This window comes from Lepisosteus oculatus, chromosome 14 (assembly GCF_040954835.1).
Source record: "Lepisosteus oculatus isolate fLepOcu1 chromosome 14, fLepOcu1.hap2, whole genome shotgun sequence".
NCBI lineage: Eukaryota > Metazoa > Chordata > Actinopteri > Semionotiformes > Lepisosteidae > Lepisosteus > Lepisosteus oculatus.
The window spans coordinates 7,737,021-7,746,112 of NC_090709.1; the positions used below are offsets into that span (position 1 = coordinate 7,737,021).

The 9,092-nt window shown below is 40.7% G+C and overlaps 3 non-coding genes across 3 annotated transcripts; all 3 read right to left on the reverse strand.

Annotated features, from left to right (window-relative positions):
• Positions 1-3,914: 3,914 nt before the first annotated feature.
• trnat-agu (transfer RNA threonine (anticodon AGU)) lies at positions 3,915-3,988 on the reverse strand. Its single transcript has one exon. It is a non-coding gene; the product is annotated as a tRNA-Thr (tRNA).
• Positions 3,989-5,515: 1,527 nt separating this feature from the next.
• Positions 5,516-5,587, reverse strand: trnal-caa (transfer RNA leucine (anticodon CAA)). Its single transcript has one exon. It is a non-coding gene; the product is annotated as a tRNA-Leu (tRNA).
• Positions 5,588-8,025: 2,438 nt separating this feature from the next.
• trnal-uaa (transfer RNA leucine (anticodon UAA)) lies at positions 8,026-8,108 on the reverse strand. Its single transcript has one exon. It is a non-coding gene; the product is annotated as a tRNA-Leu (tRNA).
• Between the last annotated feature and the right edge of the window lie 984 nt (positions 8,109-9,092).

The following is a 9,092-nucleotide window of genomic DNA, read 5'->3' on the forward strand; positions in this document are numbered from 1 at the left end:
CCCCAAACAAGGTTTTTTAAATGTGTAGCGACTTGTCCCTTCGCCCGCGTCTGTGGAATAGACACATACGAGTTTTGGTGTGGAGTATGTACCCCGGTGTCTTTAAGACTCACATGGTCGTAAAGCGTTATTCAAAACATTGTCGTAAATACTCACCAGTGTTGGGCTGCGCCATAACTGGCCTTTTTACAGCTGTGGTTTTCGGGGCTAGTGGAAATGAATGGATACACACAGTCACGACCACATTACGGAACAACTCCCTGGTATTTCCATTATAATAATTCAATATTACCTAGTATACAACTATTATACAACGTTTTGTAACTATAGCAAACATGAGACATGCACCGTGACGTTGTAATTGTCTCACAAAAAGCCGGATATACATACCGCTGAAATTCGTGGAGTCTTCGTCTATTAAGTCGAGCAATGTTAAGTCTGTAAATAGAATATCTTCAGACTGTTGAAATTGATCGGCGTGATCCATTCTGACGAGTTAGGCGATAACGTGAGACTGTAAGAAATGGAATGCAGCCAAAACTTCCCCTGTTAAACCGCTGGTACTTATACACAAACCGATTAAACTCTTCTAAGAAACCCCCCTACATAAAACCATTAATCTTCGGTATTGTTGGGTGTGCACGTACTGGGCTGTAGAAATTAAGAAACATTTTAGAAAACGTTTTAGTCCGATATAATGTTAAAATCTATATTTATATCTATATAAATATAGATATAGATATTTATATCTATATCTATATCTATTTTAAGGCATACAACGGTGTCTAAATTTCATAGCTGTTAAAACGTGTTGAAAATGTGCCACGGTGTCTGTGTTTGATTCACCAACAGACCGCTAAGAATATTATCAAGCAAAATGTTTTTTATTAACGCTATAAGAAAATGTATCTGTTCTTTATAGGGACGTGTTCACAAACCAAGCCTGACGTTTTGAGGTTTTATTTTTTCGCGCTGCGCTGTTATGAACATTTTTGCGTGCAATACATGTGGTGCTTGTAAATTAGAAAACTTTACATGAATTTAAAGTGTTTGTTAACTTTCCCAGGGGGTCAATTTTACCTCCCCCCTCCACTCTGCATTCCAGAGCCTTTAACTAACCCCCCCACACACCGCACGTCTCCAAAAATCACAAATTATCTCTACTAGGTAATTTTAGAACTTTAGGGGCAATCCGTTAAAGTATGAAGAACAACACCCCATCAGTTGTTGCCTGTTAATACCTTAAAGACTTTTACGCTTGCGCTGTGTGGAAATTTATCTCAAGCTTTCGAAAAAGCTGTCGCGAATGTGTTATTAAAAATAAACTGTGTCTTATTGCATTATTTTAAAAACTTTAAGACCAACCCCGCGTGTTTAAAATTTATTTTCTGGGAAACACAACATTTGTGTTTGCGTTGTGTGTTAATACTTTTAAAGTTTAAAACTTATAAACTGATATGTGAATACTTTTCGCTCTCGATAAAACAAGGGGGGGGGTCCATCACAACATTGGTTGTGATGCGTTTTAAAGCATCACAACCAATTGAAAAATGTCTTGTTATGTAGGCGTGGTTACACCATTGGCGCATATTCTTAAACGCTCCGGACTGACAGGGTCGCAGCGCATCCTTGGAGCTGTCAGACACCGCCCCTTGTTAGGAGCTGCGGAGATGGCTTCTTTGTGTGGAGAAACAACGGGGTCTGCTACTCTACAAAGTGAAGAGATAGGTGGCTAAAATATTTTTTCTGATCGTGGAATTGTTGTATCGGTGCTTAGCGTATGTCATTTTAATACTTGGTCTTCTTTTTAGCAAAACCCGACCCCACCCTCTGCACCCTGTGACAGCGGCGGGGGTGTGAGTTCAGCTGGGGTACCAGATGTTGAAGAACTGCCGGGTGCTAGCGATGATACCACGCTACAAATGGTAAATATTAACTGAATGTTTCGTGTCTATGCTTGTGTGTTCGGCCAAATGTTAATAAAGCTGATGCCCAACCAGGTTTAGCTAACGATGTCCCTAATGAGCCTGATGTTATGCCCCAGATTGTGAAAGCAGTAGTTTATTGCATCTTCAAACACTGTTTAAAGGGGGTCCTGGTTGATGACTGCCCGGCCTGTTTGATTGACCATCCTGGGCAGCGGGGTCACACATGCCTGTCTGTCGGCTACACAGATGGGTTTGAAGATGTGAGCCTGAATTTTATCGACTGTTCTGTACACCGCCAGGTGTCTGGGTTCGTACACCATTAGAAATGACACTTAGCGGTGCATAAAACAGTTGCTGAAAAATATAATTGAGGACTGCTCCCCATACGAGCATGTACACCATACTTGAACAGCTGGATGAAAAATTAGTAGACGTGACTTTTGATGCGTTGCAAAAGAAACACTATTCTTATTTTTACAGACGCAAAAAAAAAGATCTATGTAAAATGTGAATACAGATTTCACTCTGTTTTACAGACCCGGGTGTGCCATCGTCCGAAGAATGAAGAATTTCGAATGTATACGTCTGAATTCTTACTAAGAGTGCTTTACACACTTCTCTCTACAAAGCTTGATATGCAAAACAAAGAGTCGAATGCTAATGTCCTTAAATTTGTTAAAGAGATAGATGTGTATGTCAAGAACTTGAGTGAAATTATTGCAGATCTGATGTTTTCAGATCAGAAATGGAAGCCTGGGGTGTAGGGGAAGCCTACAGTGTGTATTCCAAAATACAGTGTGTTTTGCACAGAATCTGTGGTAACACCATCCCGCTGATTACGCAGGCAAATGTTTTTGCCCTGCTAGATCGGATCGCCCAGTGTGGTTCACATGGCTTTAGACACGGGGAGCGGAAGGGGGTTATGAATGCTTTTTCAGATGCCTCAAAGTTTCTCAGCAATGTTGGGGTGGTGGTTACGTGTACCGAACTAATTGTCCACACCAACATTTAATTGTTGAATGCAAACAGGAGCCGGTAACGCGTGGTGCTGCGTTGTTTCAGTGTTTGAAACACCTACTGTTGAAATAAAGCGGTTCACATTTCACACGCACCATTGGCTCCTGAGGGGGCGGGACATGCACAAATAACAACACGCCATTGGCTGGCAAGGGGGCGGGACAGCCAACCACCGCTGACTCCTATTGGCTGGAAAAGGGGGCGTGGTACCTGTCAAAAGTTTGACGAAAGGTGTCGCTTTATACTACTCAGAACACATGTAAGACTTACACACAGCTTTTAATATGCTGTAGTGAATTTGCAGGTATCCTGGGGAGGGAAGAGAACTGATATTAAGGAAATACATATTTAAAGGGGATGTAAGTATTAAATGTGTTTTGTCACATCTGGGTGTTAACTGAATAACTTTTTAGCATTATTTATTGTGTTTTGACTCTATACTTGTGTTTCTCAGGAGACAGCAGAAATATTGATGTTAACATTTATATTCACATTCCCGGTGATATTGACATAGGTACTCAACTATTTACTTGTAGTTTGACTCGTGTAAAAAGTTGAAAATCTCTCCAAACATCAAGATGGCTAAGGACGTGCAAAGAAACTCAATCACATTTAGAGAAGGTAATGTTTAGATCGGATTAATTCGAAGTGTGTCTCTGGGTGCGTTTGATCTACCAACATTGTGTTTAACTGAAGGACACCCTGACTGAGTGTGCCATAGAAACTAACACATGTCGTATTCTTCTACATTCACAGATTTTTGGCTAAAGTAAAAACAAATCGTTGTCATTTTCTTGCCAGCTGGCAGTAATTATTTTGCATTGATAAGAAAGATGAGCATTTTATCTTTCGCAATGTGTGGATTTCTTGAAAAACAAGTTGTGCCAAAAGCGAAATGAAAACTCCATTTAAACATAATGCAGAAGCATATTGTCTGTAACAATAAACGGTGGGTAAAGACAGGCAGTAAGGCACTGCTGGGATTTGAACTCAGGATCTCCTGTTTACTAGACAGGTGTTTTAACCAACTAAGCCACAGCGCCAGCAAAGCACTGCCCTTTTTCAGCCAGTTGGACACACTGCTCTGTTATATCTTCGTTCGGTGTGCGGTGAGCCTGCTCACTGAGCAAGTTGAGAAAGGATGTGAAATGGCTTTTATCCGCCAATTTCATTACCAAGGAGCTCAATATGCTTTTGATTATCTACAGGGTGTCTAGTGCAACACAGGCGATGGACTGCTGGGATTTGGAGCCAGGATTTCCTAGACACTGCTTTAACTAGACAGGTGCTTTAACCAACTAAGCCACGGCGCCGGCAGAATTCTCCTCTTTTACTGCCCCTTGGACACACCGCTCGGAGACACCTGCGTTCAGTAAGCTGAGTCGGCTGGCTGAGCATGTTGCCTCCTTTACATTCGGGCCCCGACACTAAGAGAAACGTACAGAAATGGCTTTTATCGGGCACTTTTCATGTCCAATGCGCTTGACATCTCCCACGGGCGACAGAGTTCATTTATGACACTTTTCCTTTCTTTCTTTCTTCTTTCTGTACTCTTTGATGAAAAAAAAACCGAGTAATCATGTAAGGGAAAATGTCTTTTTTCATGGAGAAAACGTGCACTAGGAAATGTTGTGTTTAGAAGAAGTGAGTTAACATGAAAAGTGACCTAATTTACCGGAGCAAATGCTCACCTAGCAAGGTCTGCTTTACTACTAGAGAGACGTAGAGTGAAAGACGTGATCATTTCACGCCGTTGTGGAACAAAACGCTATTTTCTTTTAATTATAAATCAATTAGAAATTCAGAGCGACACATAAAGGCTTTGTCTGCATAAAAGTGATGATTTTTAAAAACTGATAAAAATTTGGAAAACACGTTTCTCACGTAGAAATTTAAGATGGGGGTGGGGTATTACTAGTAGTGGCGCTGAACTCACCATGGTGCAATTAATTTACGTGACGGACTAGTGGTTTAATGGATAACTCGTCTGATTTCGGTTTATTAGATTGTCGATTCGACTTCTACCGGGGTTGTGTGATTTAAATCAGGCTCCTCAGAAATAGATGTCCGTTATGTAAATAGACCGCACCTGAAAGCAAACGTTGGGTCTGGTTTCCTTTCTTTCCTGCATGAAATAGCAAATCGTTACAAAAAACACCAGCTAATGTCCAATAGCGTTAGTCATTTAAGCAAACATGAATATACTGTAGGTCTTGGTATATGGGAGTGGATTTCAACCACAATTAAAAAAGGACAAATTATAATTACAGGCTTCAGACACTTTTTCATACAAAAGTGACCAAACACTCCCTAACTTTCAGGTTTGCTTGAACCTGTAATAATAAAGAGGTCTGAAACTTCCATTCTCTGATGTCACTGTCTCTAAAGCCGGACGTGATGTGTGCCTTTTCTCTTGTCATGTTCATGATGATTCGCTGAATAAGCTCCTGACTGGGTGTTCTGTACTGCGCTGTTACTTCGTTCGATTACCTATGTGGTGTACAGATAAAACCAGACTGCGTGGTGTAATTTCCGGGTTCGGCACCAGCAGCACCTGCAAACTCATCAGCTGACCTCAACGTGATTTGAACATGCAACCTTCTGATCTTGAGTCAGACACGCTACCATTGCGCCATGAGGTCGCTCGCCACTTGTGCTTTTAATTCCCCCAAAGAGAACAATCAGCGTCCCTGAAAAATATTTTTTTCATTCTCTCCTGTATGGAGCGCCGCTCTTCCAACGAGGGTCTCTTCTTCCCCGACCACAGATTATTCTTTTCGCCTGGCTCTCTCACAGAGAGCAGACACACCGTCTCCACTGATGTGTTTACTACATCTATAGATCTGACCCCCTACAGCCCCGATATTCCTGGACAGGATATTTACCACCAGCCTCGTGAACTTCTCATCTTGACCTCTCCCAGGAGGAGAACAATTAACACAAAATCCTCTCTCCATTTAGCAAATAACACAAAACACTGTTTACCTGTCAAGACAGAAAACCAGGCTGCTCCAGGTGAGGCTTGAACTCACAACCACAGCATGACTCCACTAATCATGTCATTTTACAAAGCCTGAACCTGGAAAGAGATTGGAAGCCGAGAAGTTATGGTGTTTTTTTAATACTTGCCTACTCTTTCAATTTTTCCGTCAAGTCTTTGGGAGTACTTTCAATTGATGTTAATCCTTGTCCCGATGCACGTTCTGGGCCATGGTGCATCTTGAATAATGTTCTTATAGGCTTCAGTTTGGAAAAGTGCGCTCTTCAGAAGCTACCAAAACTGCTAATGGTTACATAACACTTAATGCAAAAGCAACGTTCGGGTTTGAAAAAAAATATTACTTGCTATGAATACAAACACTGTTACAGGAGGCGTGTTAGGGATATTTTAGCTTAGATCATCAATTCATCTTACATTTCTTCTCCATCTATATCAACAGCGTAATCGCTACTGAGTGCTAAAGGCAGGTCCTGGCAATACAATCTTCTTTAGAAAACATTTTTAAAACTATTTCCACTACCATACGTAAAGTAAAAGATAGCGATTGCAGGCAACGAATAAAATCTCTTTTCCAGGGACGTTGTAGTTAGATGCAAATTACAATCGAAAATGTATCAGCTTTAACATTTTCTTTTGGATTCACAGGACAGTCAGCATGAGTCATCAAAGAGCCTGTAGTGGCAAGAAGTTTAAAAGCGCACAAGTGATCTGTCTTTGGTCAAAGGAATTGCTGGAGCAGTAGGACGCAGAGCAATATCTAGCAGCTGTAGACGATGTTTGGGGAAGAGATAATTCTGTTTTCAGCACAGGGAGTGAGAATGAGCTCAGTCCGGCTCCCAGCAGAATCCATTCTGGTTTGGTTACTGTCAGACTGTGCGTCTGAGGCTCTTTGGATCGCAATGTGAAAAAAAAAGAACAAAAACATTTGCTCACATCTTGTGATTTCCACGAGAGGAAGAGAAGATATCACTTTAAAAAAAATCAGAACTGAAGATTTGGATCCGGGACCTCATACTTGTCAAATGATTAAAATAATAATTATGAAAATATCAGTTTGTGTTTCTGCAACATATCGTGCACAGTATGCCATTTTAAAAAAAAATACAGTAGATTGTACTTAATAAAAATGTACAATTCACCGCTGGTATAAACAGATTTGTGCTGTGTTTGCCTTTGTTAGCATTTGTTTAAAAAATAAGTTCACAATACGATAAAAAACACAGAAAGCACAAACGTAATAATATAATGACACAAAATCAATACCAAATCATAAAGCCAATTAAGTACCTATCCTTTGAAAACAGTGACATTTGTATCTACTTTTGAATTACAAATCAGACAGCGTAGTCCCTTAATTCAAAGATCAGATCTTGGCCAAAACAAGACAACCAGATGTTAGCTGAATTCGGAACAAGAGCCTCTGCTTCATCGTTTATTGAGCTTTTGATCAACGTCTGAGTGAAAAAGATTCGCTATTTTAACTATTTGATTAAAGTTCACAAAAGCACCTTCCTTCGAGCTGGAGTCGAAACAGCGACTTAAGGATTCCTAACTGTTTCTAATACAGTCAGCCGCGCTACCAACTGAGCTATCAAAGGGATTTAAAGTGCTCCTCTCTGGCACATATTGCCCAATGTAGTGAAATATTCCGGGTACTTAAATTCCAGTTCGACATCAAGTTTCCAACTCGTTTCCTTAGTCTTGTTTACCTTGAATTTAAGCCACAAACCAGGATTCTACTGTATAATCTTCCGGGGATGTTACAAAATGTTTGATGGGGCATCAATCATTACAGGCGGAAATTCACTCCTTTTTTTTCTCGAGTCATCATATTAAATGATCCATTTCATTTGGATCAAGAAGAGGATCACCATGAGAAATAGAACAAACTGTTTGATTCTGTCTTTATTGGGAGCTGTATCACAGCTAATGCATGTAAAGCCTTCAGTATGCGATAGTGAGAGTTCAGTTATGCCAGGGAGTGGGAGTGAAGAGAACTGAACAGAAATTTAGTAAATTCATATTTAAATAGAGTGTAAATCATCAAAGTGTTCTGTCACTTAAAACTTATTGCAACACTACCAGAAGTGGGGATTGAACCCACGTGGACATTTGTCCATTGGATCTTAAGTCCAACGCCTTAACCACTTGGCCATCCTGGTCTACAGCTAGATGCTGTTCAGTTGTTTAACATTTAAATATGATTCAACAATTAAAAAAAATTAAACCAGCGCCCTGTCACAGAAACGTACTCCAGTCACCCGCGCAACAAGCAGGGGTACTCAGCACTATACTAATGAGGAGCACTTGTCCGGAGCTGAGCGTGAGCTCTGTTTACGGTCAGCAGTCATTTCCTCTTTTCCAAAGACATTTTCGCCTGCTCTCAGTAATGAATGTCGGTTTGAAGTCTGTTTCTGTTGTCTCCACTCTTGACAAAGAGCAGCCTTACGTAGGAGACTCCCTCTCTCAAGAAGTTTGCCATCACCCTGCAAGAGAGAAGAGCCAACCGGGGTAAACAGCTTGAAGTTCGAAAAGGATGTTGGCACGCCTGTAGCGTTTACACGAAACCTCTTAGAGTTGCGAGAATACTTCCTTTGTGTATAAAATACATTGTGAATGCTTTCTCAGCCTTTACTTTTTCGTTTTTATGACATTTTTTACCAAGCATGAATATTATTTTGTCCATATCTCCGCAATGGAAGCACAGAACGCCTTCAAACCAAATTCATTTTAAAGACCACGCCTTGTGGATATTTCCACAGCCTTTACATCAAACTATCAGTGAGCTAATTATCTTTTTTTAAACCTCCGGTTTTTCATCGGTGTGTAATTACGCACGAACTGGAACCCGGGGGACCGCTGTGTGCACACGTTCACAACATGAGAAATACTGTTCAATACGGCTTCGTGCGAAAAACCCATATATGACCATAGGAAGCAGAAGAGCGCAGTCTCCAATTACCCAGACTGTAAGCATGGGATTAAAGCTTTGTTTGATTTCTGAAACCCTTCCTTTACGTCCTGTTTTCATTCAGGTAAGGGTCAACTATATTCACAATACTACTGACAGCAGCAAGATTAAAATATTCTTTACTCAGCGGCTTATTAAAAACAGCTCCCATGATGTTCATACCGACGTTTTACAC